Here is a 21,788-nt window from a genome sequence, read left to right on the forward strand (position 1 = left end):
GATTAAAAAAATATTGTGTGGCTTCAAGGCTACTTCAAGATAGTGATTCGTGGAACATTTTTTGTTTGTTTGTTTAACTATTTCTTTAGCTACTTCTCTAACAAGGTGTTTACGTGTGTTTCTGTGCGTTTGAAGGTCCATATCCGAGATTGTGCATGCAAACACTCACATGCAGAGGCAGATGGTTGCATTACTCATCTGAGACTCTAAAACTGACACATATTTTCATCCCCCTCTCCTTCTTCCTTTCTCAGCAGAATCACGGCCCACAGTGCTGTGCGTTCACACGTCCAAACCTCCCCCGTATTCCAGCAAGACGAGACGCTTAGATAGAACCAAAGCCTCGCCATCTTTGCAGCAGCCACACCGGTGAAAAAAACACACCTAAGACAAATAAACAAACAAGTCAGCAAACCAACAAAGTCACTTACTTCATAAATAAGGCATGATTAAAACACTTTTTGTATGCTCCATAGATTCCGAGCCATGTTTACATGAAGCTTGTGCTTAACCGACAGTATTTTGTGTTGCACTTATTTTAAATAGTATTTGTTTATCCCCACATCTTGCCACAGTTTGCATGCGCCCGAATCTGACTTTAAATGACTGAAAAACCTCAGGGTATGGCTGAGGAAATTTTACGCAAGTATGCCAGCAGACGTGCCTTTAATGTCTGTAATAGGATTTCTAACAAGCTGGGGCTGTGAAAATGACGAGTTAGATTGTACTAACATAGATAAGAAATAATTCAAAACTTATGCCCTTTGTACATTCCTGCCTCACCCAGGCCTTAGTTATCTCTCCAATAGATTATTGCAGCTCACTCGTTTGTGGTTGGCCTGCATCCGTCATTAGCCCCCCTTGAGCACAACCAAAACACTGCCTGCTGTCTGACTTGTATTCAATCTGCAGAAAATTTTCACACGCTACGCCTTTGTGGCGGGAATAAGACTCAAGACAGCTTTTCTGGCCTCCAGTGCAGCTGTGAAACACTGTTGCTTTTCAATGTGAGAATGACCTCCCAAAAACAATCAACCACCAACTTACTGCCAAAAGGTTTGAGCTATATTTTCAAAGCATTTACTTAGTTGTATAAAATAGTAATAATCTCTCATGAATTTGCATATGTTGTGTTTTTAGCATGCTGGTGTTTCACCAACAGGGTTGTCCATCAAAGCCATTTAAATTGGAATTTAGTTTGAATTGAGGAAGCAAACTGGATGCAATTGCAAATGTAATGTAAAGAAGAATTATTAAAACAAATTAATATTCAAAGAAATTAATATAAACATCCATTTTAAAGTCACCATTAAATCAAAATTGACAATTCTTACTTTTTAATAGAATATTGCAGTATTTATTATAAAATATTTATCCATGCTCATTTTTTTAAATTCATGTTCCCTTGGAATCTTTAAGGGATAGTTCACCCAAAAATGAAAATTCTGTCATCATTTGCTCACCCTTATGTCGTTACAAACCCATAAGACTTTCGTTCATCTTCTAAACAAAATGTCAAAAATCTGAGAGCTTTCTGTCCCTCCATTGACAGTCTACGCAACTACTGTACCACTTTGACGCTTTAAAAAGTTCATAAAGAGATTGTAAAACTAATCCAAATTAATTGAACGGTTTAGTCCAAATTTTCTGAAGAGACACGCTTGCTTTATATGATGAACAGATTTAATTTATGCTTTTATTCACTATAAACATTCAACTCACAGATCAGTTGTGGTAAACGGAAGCTCAAGCATATTCACTTGACATGCGAGAACCAATGAGGTTCCTTCTCGTGTTACGCAGCACTTTTGAGCTTCCCCAAGAACCAATGAGGATTGTTCAGTTGAGCTTCTGTTTATGTGCTCTGATCAATGTTTATGTGTGAATAAAAGCCTAAATTCAATCGGTTCATCATATAAAGTTGATCGAATCTCTTCAGAAAATTTGGACTAAACCACACAATTCATATAGATTAGTTTTACAATCTCTGAACTTTTTGAAGGGTCAAAGTGGTAGCGTGGACTGTCAAAGGAGGGACAGGAATCTCTCAGATTTGATCAAAAATATCTTAATTTGTGTGCCGAAGATGAACGTAAGTCTTACAGGTTTGGAATGATATAAGGGTGAGTAAATTATAACAAAGAATTCTCAAAGAATTAAAATTCCCCTCCCCCTTGAAATTACATCTTTTCTCTTTCCTGATGACGTTTATTGGAGCGAGAGCGGGACAACCTGTCACTCAGAGATCGTAACAGTAGCAAACCACAACATCCAATCAATTCACGATGGACAATCTCCCCCTACATTTTTTTCTTGTTCAAGAAACATTTTACCCGGATATATGTCACAATTGGGGAAGAAAGACCAACACAACTTCCGTTTCATGTCGACTTTAACTAAAAATCAAAGCTTTGTTTGAAACTTTTAAAATATATATATATATATATATATATATATATATATATTTTTTTTTTTTTTTTTTTTTTTTTAAATGAGGTTTTATTTAACAAAGTTCGGGAGGAGCAGGTTCAGATAATTAACCAAATTATGCACAGCTGGAGATTAATCAGTAATCAACTCAATGACAGAGTATAAATTCACAGCATACCTATATCTCTGTTCATTGAAAGTTTGTCAGCATCCCTCCTCCACCCCATCTCCTCACTTTCAATTCCATCTACACTTCCAGTTCCATCTACACTTACCAACTGGGGGGAGTACTTTGGGTTCGGGCCTAACTCCGAGCTCGGAGCCCTCCCCCTGGACAGCACGCCAAATACGCATAAACTTATTGTATTAATTATATGTAGATGTGAACTCGTGAAAAAGCCTTAAAGTGTGAATTATAGACCAGATGGATAAATGCACGGCTATGCCTACATCAAACCAGCACTAACCAGCATAATCTAAGCTGGTATTTTCAACAGGGAGGACCTTTGCTTCAACCACACCTGGCAACTAGAAGTAATATAACACTTCATCTGTTCCATAGATTGTTCTGGAAGTCCCCAGATTATAATTAGAATACTTACACCACATCATTGACTCTCATCTAACATTAGATCCATTTACAGGAACTTCTAAGGTGAAAGCTTGAAGTGTACGTTTTTCACAGTACACTTCCATTTATAACTGAGACTAAATAAAGAGCAAAACAATAACTCCAATAACTGAAGGATGAGATGAGAGGATAGTTTAATTGCTGAGACATAACATCAGCATCGCCGCTTACTTTGAGCTACTTCAGGCATCTATCATACATGTGGACATTCGTTTTTCTGTCATATAAATCAAATATGCATGTGAAAGAACAAATCCGAAGCCCATCTGTAATGACAGTATTTGCAGTTATGTTTGGTTTAATGTTTGGACAAATTTATAATATGGTGAATAAATCATAACTTGTAATGGCTTAAAATGCAGATGCTGAGAGTGTATATAGATTTGTGTGGGTTGGGGTAAGGGATTGAAGTTGACATTACAAACATATGCATCTCAGTGTATCTCTGTATTTCATGCGGATATGTGAGAAAATAACTGGAAAACCGTTACTCGTGAAACACATTTTTCTCCTTCAATCTCACATCAGAGGGTTTTTCCTGCTGTGATGTCCAAGCCAAGGGCAAAACTGAAATAAATACAAGTTATTTGAACATAAAGGCGACACATTTGTGCCTGACATCTGAACAGGCGGTGGAAAAGACGATAGCATTAACTGAAAGTTAAAATATAGATCAATAAAACCCAAAATAGAGATATGTATGCCCCAGGGTGGCACTTATAGGAATTATTTACCCCAAAATGAAAATCCTTTCAATATTTAATAACCCCATTCCAAACCCAAGTGACCTTTTTTTCTGTGAAACACAAAAGGAGAAATGCTCCAAGCGGAGAAAAACTCTTATTGTATTGTAATACATGAGAAAAGAACAGGAAACCTTTACTTATGTTCCTCCAAGCCCTTCTTTTCACATCTCGTATCAGAGAGTTTTCTCAGCTGTGCTGTTTGAGCACCACAGGGCAAAGCTCTAATAAATAAGAGTTATTGGAACATGAAGGTATGACACCCTAATGTAGATGTATGAACCAGTACGGAACAGTATTTAAGGCTATTTGCGCTAATTGTTTTTTTCTTTTTCTTTTAAATACCCTATACATATATCATCATTACACATTCTGTTGCAAAGAGTTCACACTTCCCCACAGGTAGCCCAGCAGCTGATCCAGATTTGCATCCTTTGCGCACAGGAAAGTTGAGCCTGGTGCCATGACGACATGTTGTTGTTGTTTTTTTGCGTAATATTGCTCTCCCCGCTTCTGTCAGACTCCGATCGCTTCCATGAGGAACAGCTTAAGCATCAGAATCCTCCCACTCCCCGCCCTCGAGCTGGAGAACCCAGAGTCTCCAGCTCGAGCGCGCGCGGTGAGCAGGTGGCCGCCCACGAGCCAAACGCTGGAGAAACCGCGAGAAGCCGAAGCGCGTTTTCCAACCGCACCTCCGGTGGTTAGGGGTCAAATATCTGTGAAAGCACAATTTACATTCAAGTTTATGCATATTGTTGTGTATCACGATTTCCCCTGTACAACGTAATAAATATCCATAAAAATGCATTTTTGTATGCGGTAGAATCCGTATGACCACTATTTACAATAAGTCTCACAGAAGTGATGGAAAACATACTTAAGTTATATATATATATATAATTTATTTAACATATATATAGCATGTATGAAATTATACAGTAATCTTTATGTGTTTAAAATATAATTTTAATAATTTTTTTGTAATATAATTTTTTTAAATCAGCTTTGAATGGGTTAAACAACTGCCTCCGTGCACGCTCTCTCTCTCTCTCTCTCTCTCTCTCTCTCTCTCTCTCTCTCTCTCTCTCTCTCTCTCTCTCTCTCTCCCTTTCTTTCTCTCTGTGCGCTTCATTTTCACTTTCTCATCGTTGTGTCTCCTTCATTCTTGTGTGACCCACGCAATGCTGTTGCTCCACAAGGGGGGGCTGCTGGATATATGCTTTAGTGCCCAACTCCCTGCCTTCAAACACTGAATCCAGTTTGTGTGGACAGAGCGGGCGAGGAGAGGAAGACTCCCACTGCCTCGACAGGAGAGAACACCCGACCCAAGCCTGGGCTACACTCACCGCACACTTCCCTGGAGCCTTCACACACCACTTGAGGACTTTTTATCCGGAAAACGGGAGAACCATAACGACTTGCGGTCTGGATTAAATAATAAACATTTGGGGAAAAGAGTAACATTATCAGAAGTGACAGAACAGAAACACACATTAACAGGATCCGCTGTGAATTTATGGATGCTTGTTGCTTTATTCGGTCCTATGAGCACCTCTCTTCCACTGGAGCAAACAGACCTCCTTTTGTGTCATTGTTCAAGCAGATATTGCCCGTTGAAAGAATGAATACACCGAACTTATTTTGAACAAGTTGGAGGAATATTCGAAGGCTTTTTATGTGCAGACAAACAGATGGGACATGCCAACTTTTTTGGAGGTAAACCCTCATTATGATTGCTGATATTTATAATGTGATTAGAGACCCACATGACAGGGCAATTGAATGAAATGCGTTTGCTTACACATAATAATATATGCATTTGTATCAATTATTGTTAACAATAATTGAGTGATAGTGATATCTCCTTTTACGCACGCATTGATATAGGGTTATTCTCATCAACTCAGTTGCATCTTTGTCTACTATTTATAAGTGCTACATCAGAGAATGACATGACAAATCTGTATAATTCATTTTGCAAAGGATTATGCTGTGCTTGCGGTTCTCGTCAGAAAGCGTTCGCTGTCCAAGGTACCAAACTGCGTTGTTGACCAGTCCAGTGTCCAAAACAGTTTTGACGTGAGAACATGGTTTCAGAACAAACAGCATTTGATAATTTTAGCTTCGCTACAAGCATTTATGCAGGTGCTGGCTATGTATTTTACATTGGTTTTCTATTGTGCGCAATAGTTGCTGCTCGTATCTCCCTTGTGGAATGGGAATACACCTTCCCGTCTCGTGTCTCCTTCGCTTCCCTACACAACATAAATGGATAAACAGTCTAATACTTAATGCTATTTGCAAAACTGTTTCCAACATAAACCAGGAACAAAGTTTCCCTCTAGTTAAGATCTTTACAACATAAGACAGTTGTTTTTTCACAACTTTTTTCGTTTTTTTAATCGTATTGGTCACATTTTATTTTATTTTTAGATCGATTTAACATTATAATTGCATAAACACATTGCCTATATTTCGCAATTCCAACGAGATGAGATCTTGTATTCGGTTATTTTAATGCAAACAGTTTCGCGTTTTGGAGCATTTTATGTGACATATAGTCTTCTTTAAATATTATTACAGAACCTGTGTCACTTGATATTAAAAAATGAACTCCTGTGATGTAGAGCCAGTGCAGTGTTCAGCAGCACATGGAGAGAAAGAAAATGTTGAGAGCTCGTGTTTTGTCCGGTTAAGTGATGATGTCCCTCTTTAACAATGAGAATAAAAAGGCAAACTCTCTTTTTCTCTTTGCCTCTCTCTATCTCTCAATTTTTCGATTGCAGATTATCTTATTTGCATGTTGTTACACACACACACACACACACACACACACACACACACACACACACACACACACACACACACACACACTATAGGCCTACCTATATATACATTATACATACATACATACATACATACATACATACATATATATATATATATATATATATATATATATATATATATATATATATATATATATATATATATATATACACACACACACAAAAGGAAGGCAGTAATTTTACTAAAATATTTTTTACAATATATAATATAAAGTAGGAAACAGCAAAGCATTAATTAACAATAACAACACTACTGGCTCTCTTTTGGACTCTCCCTCTTTCTCTTTCTGTTAAACTGTATTACCACATGCTGCTTACAGTGTCGAAAGCAAGCTGCATGCGCTATTACACACCGACAGTATAGAAACTTCTCGTTTGGTAATAATAGATGTGGTTTGCTGGTGTTTGGCGGAGAGTTACTGATGGTGAGTGAGTGTGTAGAAGTTCCGTGTTTGTACAGTAGGGGGGACTGTGCCAGCGCTCAATTCCCTCCGTGGGAATAGGGGAATAAACGGCGATCACGGAGCAGGAGATGCCTCACTGCGCACTTTGAGACTCACAAGAGCCTCTGACTGCAGCAGACGTCTGAAGCACACAGCCAAGCTCCACAACAACAGGTTATGATGGTGCTCGACCTAACTTTTCAAATATCTACTAAACATAGTATACTATAGTTATATTTCATCAGCATCACCAATAATAGCAACAAGGGTAAATTATGATAATAATAACAGCTAGATTTGCAGTCGTGAAACTCTCTACCAAAATGGTGTGTGCCTCTCTATGGCACCCCGAGGGCTCTCAGTGCATTGGCCCAAGTCAAAAGAGTGTCTGTGATATTCTGGTTTGGCTGGTGCGAATTGCTATGCGGTTGCTAGGGTGTTCTGGCTGGTTGTTAGGGTGTGGCTTGGAAGCATAGTGTGTTAGTGAATGGCTTGAGTTAAAAAGCCCACCTCCAAGTTTTTATTACACTATTATCTGAAGATATGATGCCTCTGATCCCATTTAAGTCTGTGGGATTTCAGTCGCTTTTTGTATGCCTGATTGCTCTCTTCAATACGCTATATGATTTGAGCTCGCATTATTATTATTATTATTAATAAAACATTATTTTTGCATTTCTTTCAGTATCATCACAGAAAATACGTCATCATTCTGAATGATTTTGGTGAAATATGCATGTCACAATCTTTGTGTTAAATCTAAATGGCACAGTCATATCAGTTCTGCCTGACTGCCTGTTTTGAGATAAATGTCTGCCACGAGTCTCCAGGGAGTTTTGAGCTTAAGAGGCAAACATAGAACGTAGCGCTTGCCCTGTGGCCACAGATATTTGGACGGTTGTGTTTTCTTCATCTGAGGAAAGGAGAAGGGATGATTCATTGAGAATAAAAATAGATCAGGCTGACACCATAGTTCTGAATCAAGAGCTGGAGTGAAATTGGGCAAGATGGCACTATTGGCTTTTTCAGAGGGCAGCCATGCATGCCTTTTAACCTAGATGTCCTGCTTTTGTTTTTCTCCTGTACATCCTTATTCTGTCGTTCACTTCCTCTCTTCTTATCTTCCATTCCTTGTCAAGCCAATATGAATCAGAAATCTCAGAGCACATCTCGTTTAGCACAGTCAAAAAATAACCAGGAAATCACCACACCTCATCCAAAATGAGGTGCGTAGACCACAAATGCAAACAGGAACAAGATTCAAAAGAGAGTCGCACCAGATTCGCCTCTCGACTGGTGTGTTTGTGGCAGGTTCCTGTTCCTGACCTACACAGAAACACTTCACACGCTCTCTCCCTTGGTTTACACAACACCTCATGTTCTGAAAATAGCGTTTGAGGCTTTTCGTAGTAGAGAAACTTGGAAGGGAATTCAGTACACGGTTTAATGATAGTCAATCAACAATGAAAAAATGCTCTCCTGATGTCTCACTCAATAAGCCACAATAAATATTTTGAATATCGGTCAAAAGATTTATTTATGGTTTTTGAAAGAAGTCTCTTATGCTCACCAAGGCTGCAATTATTTGATCACATAAACAGCAAAACAGTAATATTGGGAAATATTATTATTTAAAAGAACTGTTTTCGATTTTAATATATTTTTAAATATTAAAAAAAAAATCATGTGATGTCAAAGCTGAATTTTCAGCATCCATTACTCTTCAGAAAATCTTTAGAGGTAATCATGCTGATATTGTGCTCAAGAAACATTTCTTATTATCAATATTGTTTTTGCTGCTTCAAGAAGGTAATTAAAATTTAAAAAGTAAAAATAGACAAATGATTGGATCATTATTGCAGTGGTTATTATCTTTCTAGCATGTTATATGTTTGGCAACAGTTCTTCTAACTCTAATTGATGAATTGTGTAGCTTTTTATTTCTTAAACAACCATGTAGGAAGACACATCATGGCCATATTCCAGGATGACAATGTCAAGATTCATCAAGCTCAAACTGTGAAAGAATGGTTGTGAAAAAATCATTTTCACACATGAATTGGCACCTGTGACTCCAGACCTTAAATTCATTGAAAGTCTTTGGGATGTGCTGGAGTAGACTTTACAGAGTGCTGGACTCTTGCATTGTCAATACAAGATCTTGACCAAAAATGTATGCACCACTTGATGGAAATAAATGTTGTGATGTTATTTCCATCAAGAGATAAAGATTTATAATGTTACAAAATATTAACTATTTCAAATAAATGAATGCTGTTCATTGAACAGTCTATTCATCAACGAATACCCATTATTACCAACTGAGCACCAAATCAGCATATTAGAATGAATTCTGAAGGATCATGTGACACTGAAGACTGAAGAAATTTTACTGAAAATTCAGCTTTGACATCACAGGAACACATTATATTTTTAAATATATTAAAATAGAAAGCATTTTAAATTGTAATAATATTTCACAATACAACTGTTTTTATTGTATTTTTCATCAAATAAACGCAGCCTTGTGAAAATAAGAGACTTTCAAAAACATTAAATAATTGTAAATATTCCAATCTTTTGACTGGAAATGATTGTGTACAGAAATAGGGGATAGGATTGAGACACATTACAGGATAAACTTACAGTCAATGTAGCCGCACCATGGTCCAATTAAGACTCAGTGATGCTGCATACTTCCGTTAAACTATAGGTTGTTGACTCTTTTGTCCTCTTATGATGGAGTTGGTAGAGAGGGAGGCAGGTGTTGAGCGAATGAGGTCGGTATGTTTGCAAGGTGCTAACCGATTAGTGGGATGATTGTGCAGGAGCCCGTGGCCCCTAGCCATCCTCGTTGAGCACAATGATCAGGGCTGGAACACAGCGCATTTGGCCGTTCACTCTCTAATTAGGGTCTTAATCAGAGCCTGTGCTCCTGTCTAATGAATCTTAGACAGAGAGCTGAGAGAAAGGGAAACCAGGCTTGGAATATGGAGGCGAGGTATCCAACATCCCATCTTAGGTCCTTGCCATGAAAGTGTATTAATGGCTGGTTTTCAAATGCTGCACAGATGGCTTTGCCACTGTGTGTGTTTGTTTTGATGCCGCATGATGCAACTTTGGTCGCTTAAGAGTAAAAGAGTAAATGTGAGTGTACTATGGATGTGCAGTGAAACCATTATGTATATGTTGCAATAACAAAATGAGCTGTATCTAATTTGGATAGATCCGGATGTGGGCAAGGCTTAAACCAAAAGTGCGTCAAATCTAAAAATGTTTAGATGTATAACTGTTCCATTAACAGTTAGCTGTTCTGTTACAACTACAGCTGTAACTGTTCTATGTAGCAAATATTCATTGGATAAAATTAAGAAAAAAGAAAAAAAGAAGGGAAAACCCTTATTGTTCAGAAAATACATTTTGTGTGCTAGAAGCATGTTATTGTACAGGTATATCTTGCTCAGAAGGTTAAAAACAAAGTTCAAGAAAGTTTAAGTTGGCAAGTTTCTGAGACAAAATGGAAACTGAAACACGGCCATCCAATTTGAACTCGAAATCACACCGTGCACATTTCCAATCAATGGCCTCACAGACTCACCATTGCTTTGTAATGATAGATAAAATATCGTTCACTTTATCCGTGCGCTTGTTGTAAAATCAGTCTAACATTTCTTTGAATAATATTTTTTCCCTATATTTCTAATAAAATAATAATTAATATTATTATTATTATTTGTATCACTTGTTAAATCATCAATTATTTTAAAGTCATTATTCTTTAATTTCTGAAAAGTGTATATTATAAAAGGCAAACCTTTTTTTTTTTTTTTTATATAATAATAATAATAAAAAAATCACCCAGTTCATCTTTTCAAATCCAAGTCATCATCCTCTCCTGTGATTGTCAGTAATCTGCTCTAGGATCTATCTAGGAACAACTCTTGATACCATAATCAGCATCCTCATTGACTCATTGGTTCACCGGTCATTCCCCAAGTAAAGGTGAAGAACATGAAGCCTCTGTGTCTTGACTGAGTGCAGAGTCAGAGAGGCTGGGATGGTGTTGCTCCTTTCTCACAGATCTGATCTCAAAATAAAGCTGTGATTGCTTCAGGGAGGGAAACACCTTGTTTGAAAGCGCTTCCCTCACACACATACACACAGCTCTCTGTATGTGTGTTTTTTAACCTAAATTATGCAGTGAAACTCCAAGAGTGCAAGGATGGCAGATGACACAATGTGTGAGGACACCGGAGCTGTATGAAACCTTTGTCAGCTAATTATAGATGGCAGAGTACGACTAGAGCATGATGACGGAAAGCTTTTTCTTGGATATGCGCGTATTCATATTTTTAAATGTCAAATCTATGTGCACAGAGGCGTTTCATTGTTTCAATGGCATCCATATGGATGCCACAATCAAACCACCCCTACACAATGTAAATATTAATTCTCTTCTCGCCTCTAAAAAAAGCATCAAATAAGGCCACTGTTCTGCTAACGTGAAGAGAACGTAGCATGTGTTCTTTCAGCACTATTTCTCACTATTTATGAAGTGAATATTAGCCTGGCAGACATTTGCAGGACTACACTCAGATATGTTTTTCTGTTGATTTGATACATAATTGAATTGAACCGACTTCCAATGTCGCTGAGCATGTTCAGTAAAAAGTCAGATAGTGATCTTCCATTCATATTTACAGTGGGCACATTAAAGTAATAAGTTAGATAAGAAGATATCAAACCAAGTTTTTTTTTTTTTTTTTTCCTCAGGCCTAAGCTTCTCTTTTCCAAGCCGTTTTTGCAATAAAATTTTAACCAACAGGTCTCAAGATGTTTTTTAGTGTATGCATGAAATCAGCTCTTCAAGTTCACAAGTTAATCACAAAATTACATTTTTGTTTTACAATTGAAACCGTCAAAAATTACAGAATTATTTTGCTTGGAAAGTATGCTTGTGAAACCTTTATTTAAAAATAAAAAACACTTGGTGTGATATTATGTTATGTAAGGCAATGATATTCATACATTTGAGTCACAATACTTTATGGGGAAATATATATGTATTGGAAAAAGTGTCCCAACCAAACTGAATTCACCCTATAAATAAACAGACACACACACACACACACACACACACACACACACACACACACATATATATATATATATATATATATATATATATATATATATATATATATATATACAGTATATACATCTCGCATGTATATAAGTATTGGACATTATCAAGGCCCGTCTACATACATTTTTTCTATTTTGAGAATCCGTTTCACTCACATATGTCAACAATAGAGAAGAAAAGATTGCAATTTCCATTTCATGCTGCCTTTAAACACATAAAATGAGTCAGTTATACAAAGGTGAAAAGAGAGAAAGAAAACTACAGAGTGAAGCTATGATACATATCACAGATGGTGAGCGTTCTGCATCTCTGTGATTTCATTTCAAATATTAGTTTGACCCTTCATTTGCATCGACCAAGAACATTTATAAAAAAGACAAAAAGCGGCAAAGCGACTTGCTTTTATCTTTGGTTCACTTTTTATAATTCTTTTTTCCCTTTACTCTTTAGTAATTTGTTTTCTGATAAAATAGAGTGTTATTCATGCTAAAACAGTTTACACAAAGGGAGTCCCTGTCTACAGCAACGCTTGCAAGACTGAATAGCTCAAAATCGTTGAGTGCCTATGCAATTTTGTACAAAACATCTCTATTAAAGACTTTTCGGGGCTTTGTGCCACATTGGTTTAAGGCCATTTTGTGTACAAACTTCAATCAAAGCGGTCTGTAATAGCGAATGAATGAATATAGTCGCTCTTTTTCCGCCTGTCTATGTTCTCTTGTGAGAACAAAGCTGTCTTTGATGTGAAGTGCATGCATAATCCTCTGTATCTGACTTTGCATCTCTGTCGCGGAGTAAAGCCCCCTCAAATCTCAGAAGGCCTGCGTCTCCGGAGCCGTGTTAACTCCCCCACTGCGCCGTGTGTCACTCTCGGCATCGTTGTAATGCTTGAATAGCTGTCAGCACTGCGTGTTTGCTATTGTGATATACCTGACTCCATCATAGTAACTGTTTGTTACCTGAAGACATGGTTGTGACTTTAAGTCACTGAGCGTCAGTGTTCTGAGGGTGCAGCGTTCGTATTTTTCTTCTGTTCTGTAGTCGTTCGTCTTTCAGTTCTGAGCTCATAGTGGTCTTTTAACATATCGCGGCAGACGTCGCTTCTCTCGTTGCTTTTTATGTCTACACAGTCATAAAAAGCAATGAGAGAAGCGACGTCTGCCGGGATATGTTGAAAGGCCAACAAGAACAGATGAACCCCAGTGTTCCTCATCTGTGATTCTTTTTCTACCTAACATGCTGTAACCAAATCAGTCTGTTGAATAAAATACACATCTGCGAGTAATTAGACTTGCTTTTTTTTTCCTGTGTTTAAAGTATTTTGTATTTTTTCCGCCTTCGATAAACAAGGATGACATAAGCAGAAGAAAAGTGACAACATCTGCTCCTGGAAGTGCAGACTGTCCAATCTGGCCATGTCAGCCTTTTTGTAGACTCTGGTGAAGTAGAACGTTTATCTGTGGCAGTGAAAACTCTTACTTTCCATCCCATTCATTTCCAAACTCTGCACAAATGTGGATTTCCTCAGGCAAACTGCAGCTGTACTTCTGTTTACTGCACATATGATGTGGTGTGTGTGAGGTCCAGATTTGAAGGGGTCATGTGTCTTTTCTAAAATCCACATTAAAAACAATTTAAAGGACAAGTTCGGTATTTTACACTTAAAGCCCTGTTTACAGATCGTATCTGATGAAATAGAACGGACACATGGATTTGGACACATGCTCCTGTCCCGAGAATTTTAGGTTTATTTCGCTTTCCCCCCACCCCCACAATGGTTGTCTAGGTGCACTGGAACATTCCTTCATAAAACACATTAAACTTTCGTTTACAAAGACGTGAAACTCACCGAGTGGTCAGGGGTGTCCACTGGTATGCTCACTCAAAAATCGCTGAAAAAGATGCATTCCAACGGGTGTTTTACCATTAGTTGTAAAACTGTGGACCTATTTTTCCAAACGTCTCACACCCGTAGATTCTTCCGTTGAGAGCTTGAATAATAGACACTCCAGCCCAGTTGGTGGCGACAATGCACATTTGCCGATTGCAAGCAAACCACTGGCATTTCACTGAATACACAGAAGAAGCAGAAGAAGAAGCGGCGGAGTAATACCGTACCTCACACAGCTCTTTCAATACAAGTCAATGGAGTTGGACAAAAACTATGATAAAACCTGTTGGAATGCATCTTTTTCAGCGATTTTTGAGTGAGCATACCAGTGAACACCCCTGACCACTCGGTGAGTTTCACGTCTTTGTAAACGAAAGTTTAATGTGTTTTATGAAGGAATGTTCCAGTGCACCTAGACAACCATTGTGGGGGTGGGGGGAAAGCGAAATAAACCTAAAATTCTCGGGACAGGAGCATGTGTCCAAATCCATGTGTCCGTTCTATTTCATCAGATACGATCTGTAAACAGGGCTTTAAGTGTAAAATACCGAACTTGTCCTTTAACATTTTTAACACTGGCAAAGTCATAGAAACTCATATTTGACCTGAGTTGTGAATGTGAGTTTGTCGTTAGCATTGAATTTGAAGCTGATAACAAATGACTCTTATGAATCAAAACAGCATGACCAGCGTAGCACTATTTCACAATCAAATGACTCTTATGAACTGTTTTCTTTGTAATGAATCAAAAATATACAGTGTGACCAGTGTGTCCTGATTCACAAATTATTCTTATGAGTTGATTCTTTTAATGGATAGTTTCAAAAAGACAAATTACCAGTTCCAAAGCAGTCTGAAACACTGACTTTCACCATAATTGACAGATTTAGCAGAGATGTAAGCAAAAATTCACGTCAGTTCACGTAGTAACACATATTGAGTACCAGTCTGTGATTGCACCGTTCTTGAAGAATTCAGATTAATGTGGTGTTCAAGGTTGGCTAAAACGTACCTGTTTTATAGCTACAGTTTTTGTGTGACTTGCTTCTAAAGGACTTATTCCCCACTTCACTCTGTCTTGAAAATGTCAATCTGTCTACATTGTCCATACAGATTCTTATAATAGGACTATATATCTTTTCTAATGAGAGTGAACGAGAGAGATTAAACAGGCTGTAATCTGTCTTCGTCTTTCTCTCGCTCTCAGGTCGGGACAGTTTGATGGATGAAGCAGGTCATCTCTCAGGCGCTGACAGTGATAGCCTGTGTCAGCCCTCAGATAGTGACATGACTCAGTTGCTCTCATTCCCTCCCCCTGTCTTTTAGTGTTATCATTACTGTACTGAGGACAGATGGGATGGGGTTACCTCAGAAAGAGGTTTGGGTTACTCTGTATGTCTTTGCTGGCATGAAATAGTGTCCCACCGGTTCAGTCAATGCGTGTAATCATCCATATCCCCCTGTGGAGTCTGCGTAACTTGGCTTCTCACTCACAACCCTGCTGGGAAACCAGGTCATACTAGCATAAGGTGGTCAAGCTGGTTTTTGGAACATGGTGAATGTTTTTTTTTTCTTTTTTTCTTTTTTTCTTTTCTGGTTCAATATGTTTTACCAGTCCAGCCAGGTCTTCACCAGCTGGTAGTACAGCTGGTCAACCACCTATACCAGCTCGAACCAACAAATTACCAGCTTGGACCAGCTAGAAACCAACTGAAACCAGTTCCAAAACACAGATACTATACAAATCGGGTTCTAGCTGGATGTTATTTACAAAAAAACAAAAAATAAAACACATTAACAGTAAACTAATAGTTTTATGGGTCATTCACACAGAATATACGCTGTATTGTAATACAAGGGCAGTGGAATTGGGGATATATATATGGAACATGACCTGTATGTACAATGCATACAATCCTGAACAATGTTCACTAAAAGATTAGTACAAATTTGTTGTTTGTTTTAGAAAATAAGGTGGACAGGCTCGAAATCGCTCACAGCTAAAGATAATATATCATGGTACTGAATGATGGTACATACAATTTTATGCTACATGTCCCAAAAAAAAAAAAAACAATAATTGCAAAAACACATTACCTCAGTACTTTTTAAAGTGAGGTTAAGGATACACACAAGTTCCTTCGGGCTCCATATGGACACACGCGTGTGCCTTCAGAGACCCCTCTGTGAAATGCCTGCGTGGAGAGCTAATTGTTGACATTGGGTAATTGTGCCCTGAAGGTCTGTTGTGTTTTATTTAGTTTCGTGATGAGCAACAGTGGCAGGCCCCTCAGGCTGTGCAGGGCAGAATGGAGACAAATAGCAAAAGAGAAAAGGAGAAAAGACAAAGCAGGGATAATTCTTTAAACTTTTATTGCTTCGATGGCACTGCGATCAACCCAGCGAGCGTTTAATGTAATTAGCCACTAAGCGTAATGTTAACACACTCATTGACTTTTTGTTTGTTTGCAAGACATCTGCGTGCCAGTGCCATTGACCCCCGCGACAGAGCTCACTCTCAGCCTCTATATCCGCCATTAGCTTCTCGAAACCCATCCGCCTTGTTTATGTATTCATTTATTCCTGCCCGTGTAGTGAAATGTTAGCCTATAGGTAAACTCGTAAATTTCCTGCCATTGATTTGTAGTAGATATGGATTTCCTCTCTCTCTCTCTCTATCTCTCTCTCTCTCTAAAGTGGTGGGGTGAAATAAGCTTTGTTTGATAGACCAGCATTGTGTAAATCTGACTGTGACATTTTGATAGCTGGAGATGTACTGGGGGGGGGGGGGGGAGCTAATATAATTAGAGAGGAGGCTGGATTAAAGGCTGTCACTCACTTGTTCCATTATCAAACCAAACGAGAGTGCCGCGCTCAGAACGGATGCGAGAAGAGAAGACCAGATAACTCGGAGACAGTAAGAGAAACAGCCGAGGAGGAGAAAAAGAGAGGAACGGACTTGTGGGCAAGTCAGTCCGAGAGTCTTTCAGCAAACAGCGAGTCGTAAATATTTCAGCCGTCACAGCAAAGTGTCGACAGCTGTTCCCATCTGCATGTTAATGAAGGCAGAGGCGAGGGACTCTGGCTCAATGGGTCCCTTCAGCTCCCACACTCTCTCACGCTCACACACTCCCACACCCAAACGCCCTCTCTCTCGAGGTCTGCCACGGCTCTCTATCACTGGATGGGCATTGTACGCCCAGAGCACCCTCAGTCCACGTATCTACAAACACACTCGTGCGCTTGTTTCTCTAGAGCAGCCGTGAGGTCAGTAGGCTATAGACAGAGAAAGATAGAGAGACAGAAAGACACAAAGTATGAGATGGGTGGTGTGTGGTTGAGTGTGAGATCAAGTCAAGGTGAGTGAAAGATACACAATATTCCTTACACACATACATATATTATAATTGATATTATATTATACATTATTATACATATAAATATTTAGAGTTTACTTTTATTCTGATTTTACACCAGAAAATTGAGGTTAATTGATTTTACATAATGTATTGAATAATAGTGTATTTATTATATTAAATACATTTTTGCCAATTAATGGGTGATTTTAACAGTATTTTCATTTAGATTAATTGTTTTTTTTGTTGTTGTTTTTTTTTTACAAAAGATAATGAAAAGAATACATTTATGAAACCATTGAAGAAATCATCAAAATGAATAATTTGACATAGAATATTACATTTAACATTTTACATTACATAGATGCACCATTCTGGCATATGGTTGTCAATTTAGTGCAATACCAAATTACAAAATTAGCAAATGTTTTCCTTTAATTTCCCCTACTAATATACTAATTTGTACATACTGAACTCATATATGTTACAATTTACCAGTAAAGGAGCAATGTTCTTAGGACGTCTTCTATATCATTTACAAGTGTTCGAAGTGAAGGAACCTGGAAAAAATATGAAATGATAATAAGGTCTCTGACTAATGCATAACAAAGGCTATTATCTGAAACATTAAAGCCTGATTATGTGTGACAGCTCTCCCTTTCTCCCTAAAAGAGTGCCATTCAAATTTAGGACTTGTTATTCTGGATTAACAAAATAAAAAAAATAAAAAATAAAAACCTAACTATCTTATTTTGTGCGTCAAAGTACCATGATGCAATACTCCTGGTTAGGGTTGTCCTTAGCAAACTAATCCCCCCTTTCGTGTCCCGCCACAGATGTCCCCTATAGCCATTTGTCATTGGGTGAGAACTGACTCATGCTAACAGAGTGCGATTGTTAGTTCTGTTATGGAGCTGATAGAGCCATACTGTGTCTGTGTGTATTAGAAGAAGCATGCAATGTTTGGCCCCAAAGTCACCCTGTGGATGATGTGAGGTCATTAGTTTCTCAGCTGCTGGAGTCAAGACCTCAGTTCTGCATCATGTGCTATCAGAGCTTTGTACAATAAAACTGAACGAATGGATGCTTTTAATTTTTAATTAGCTAGAGCGTGTCTTTTTAGGTTATTTTCCAAATGGCAACCTCAGCCCTTGCGGTCTTCCTCTAAGTCTAAACATTGTCGCATGAGCTGTTGCGTAATGGTCCGCTGTAGAGGGACGAAAGAAAGGAACTGTAAGAGTGAAAAGAAAAGGATGGACCAAGAAAGAAAGAAAGAAAGAAAGAAAGAAAGAAAGAAAGAAAGAAAGAAAGAAAGAAAGAAAGAGAAAGATGGACGGACGGACCAAGAAAGAAAGAAAGATATGGATGGATGGATGGATGGATGAGAGAGATAAATGAATGGATGAAGGATAAATAGACAAACCTACAGATATGCACTAGGATGGATAGATAAATGATGATAGATTAGACAGACAGATTCATGATGGGTGGATGGATGATTGGATTAACTAATGGTGGGATGGAGGTATGTCAAGCAGAAAGAAAGAAAGAAAGAAAGAAAGAAAGAAAGAAAGAAAGAAAGAAAGAAAGAAAGAGAAAGAAATGGTGAATTTTAGAAAGGGTGGATCTTATAAAAAATATACCTGGATGATAAATACATATACATGACAATAAAGATTACGATAAAAAAAATAAGAAACATGAGAGAAGATGATGAAATCAAACCTATGTGATGTTGTCCCTGAACAAGTGGGTTCAGTCTGGCAACATAAGACCTCAGAGTACGAAACCTTTATCCCTGCTCTTAAACCCAAATCCGCAGTCTGGCTCATTTGCAGTGGACGTGATATGGCTTGATTGGATTTGATGTTCACTACAATTCCCTCTCATATGTATCTGATTATGTTCAGGCACAAAGCACTCATTATCTGTGGGATTGATTCTGATGGAGAGAAAAGAGGACAGTCTCGACGCCATCTGCAACAGCCCCACTGTGAGATGTATGAATTATGAGCGATTAGCCATTTCATCTCCCGAACTCTCCCAAACACTGTCTGCACGATGAAATGCACTCGCTCTCTCTCACACACACAGAGGCCAGTGTTTTTCCCAGCCAGGCTTGATTCATTTTGTCACCCTGCTTCCGTAAATAAAGGACCCCTTTTAAGCTAACTGAGCCCGATTGTAAATGTTTGTGATGACCCACTGCAACAATGAATGTGTTTATCATTAACAGCCCATAAAAGGGTTTGTAAAACCACTTTTGTAATTTTCTTTGTTTGGCACCACTATAATCTGAGTTACAGATGTTGTAAATTCTGCTGGCATGAAACCCAATTAGGGTAGTATTCAGCGCCGCATCCTTCCCAAGCCCATGCTCGGGTGTTGTGTACGGGAGAAGATAATTGCTTTCCTTCATGTGAAGGGATGATGCCTCTGGTTATCTTCTGGACGGATGGACAAAGCGCACACAGATGTGGAAGCTGGATAAGAAGAGGAAATATTTATTTAATGAACTGTTGGTTCACATATAATCAATCGGTGAAGGTAATGAAGAGGCATCAATTACACGCGTGTTAGCCAGAAATGAAAAGAGCTTAAAATAGATTCATTAGAGATTCTGGGTTTCATTCACTAAGTCTTACGCATGCAGAACTGATTCTCATGCAGAATCTTCAGATTCACAACAGTGGCGTATGCACTTCGGTTTGTTCTTATCCTCATTCTGATGTTGGTGAATCTGGATTATTCTATATGAGGGAGTCCACAGTAAGTAATTAGCATAATACATACCCCAAACATCTCCATATAGGGACTTTCCACACAATTGCTCCTGTTTAGCCATTGGTCAGAAACACTTTACACACGTACACAAAAGTTGCAGTCCAGTTCTGAACTCAAGGAGCTGATTGAGTTACAATCATTAAAACGATAGATGTGTGATTTGAGTTGCCTAACTTAAAAGCATCCTAAAACCCTATTCGGATGGGATTAGTTTAACATGGAGAGGTGGGGTAAAGCAATTATTACCAGAGCTTGTCAGTGATTTTAGTCCAGTACTATTGTGCCATCTCAGTAATCATTACGGACAATTGTCAGTAAAGATTACACCGACTTTAATTTCTGTAAAAAGGTCCAGAAAAATGACCTCAGGTAATACTAATCCCGTGCGAATAGACCCTCTGTAAATATGTACGTAAATATTCCGTCATTTCCTGATTAAAAGTAGTTTTCCGTGGTTTTTCCAAGTATGGAGGCACTTGAAAACTCAAGTGTTTTCCACATATCATTCAGAACAAAAAGAAGGTCGAAAGCACTTGTTAGAGGCACAAAACTTCTTTTAGCGTTGGGTAAGTGTCTATTACCAACAAAATCCAATCTGAATTTATATAATTAATACATCGTTGACCGGACCCAACTGTTTTATTTACATAAATATAGGTTATATGTGTTTGCGCACATAATATCAGGAAGGTGACGGCGGTGCGTAAATCGAGTTACCCCTCCCACTTCTGCTAGTTTTACTGAGATTTCCTATCCTGTGTGAATTGGCCATTATTATTACAGACGTCCTGTGGTAAAATTACATTACTCCATCTACCCTTGTAAAACTAATCCCGTCGAATAGGGCTTAAGATAAATTGTCTGAAAAAATGCCTATGCCTTGGCTTTTACACAAGATCCCACAGGGCTCATATCATACAATTTGAACCGCAACAATTGTAAAGGACCTTTTTTTTTTTTTTTTTTTTTTTTTTTTTTTTAAAGTGCAGTGCACACTTGATAAGACGCTACTAAATACTTGATGTTGGTTTCCTAGGCATGCATTGGTCCATTTGTTTATTTTTTATCTGTCTCCAACAGTCTGCCTCTGTTGTTGTCTCTGATGTGGCTCTTCAGCTTTATTCATTTTTTCAGACAGTTAGACACCTAATTGAAATTAGCGTCAGGTAAGCACTAGTCTGTGGCAGAGATGACAGAGAAAACAAACAGTGCCGGAGCAGGCGTGCCAGGGGAAAGAGAGCATGCAGACGCAGCCTGTTAGATCATCACACAAACAGATGTTCAGTTTTATCTCTTTCCCCCTCAACATTTGTCCTTCTAACACTCTCTCCATCCCCTGCCAGTTTGTCCTTCTCTTTGTCTCTTCAAATCATGATGTCGACCTCTGTCTGTCTCTGAGCAACCTCTGTCCGATACATCCATCTGAGTTTTGCGTTAAGAAACAACAGGTTTGGTTTAGGTCATATAGGTCTATAATACCTGGCGAAAGCCATCTTAGCCTTAGCATTCCCATTC

At 38.3% G+C, this 21,788-nt stretch overlaps 1 protein-coding gene across 14 annotated transcripts in view; it reads left to right on the top strand.

Annotated features, from left to right (window-relative positions):
• The first annotated feature begins 4,964 nt into the window (after positions 1–4,964).
• The window catches only part of adgrb1a (adhesion G protein-coupled receptor B1a), a 94,223-nt gene continuing 77,399 nt past the window's right edge, over positions 4,965–21,788 (top strand). For all 14 annotated transcript variants that reach the window (XM_079894711.1, XM_079894718.1, XM_079894721.1 and 11 more), the window contains exon 1: positions 4,965–5,520. The gene's annotated coding sequence lies outside the window, so the exon portion shown is untranslated. The remainder of the gene's footprint in view (positions 5,521–21,788) is intronic.

Source organism: Squalius cephalus (genome assembly GCF_949319135.1).
Source record: "Squalius cephalus genome assembly, chromosome: 15".
Lineage (NCBI taxonomy): Eukaryota > Metazoa > Chordata > Actinopteri > Cypriniformes > Leuciscidae > Squalius > Squalius cephalus.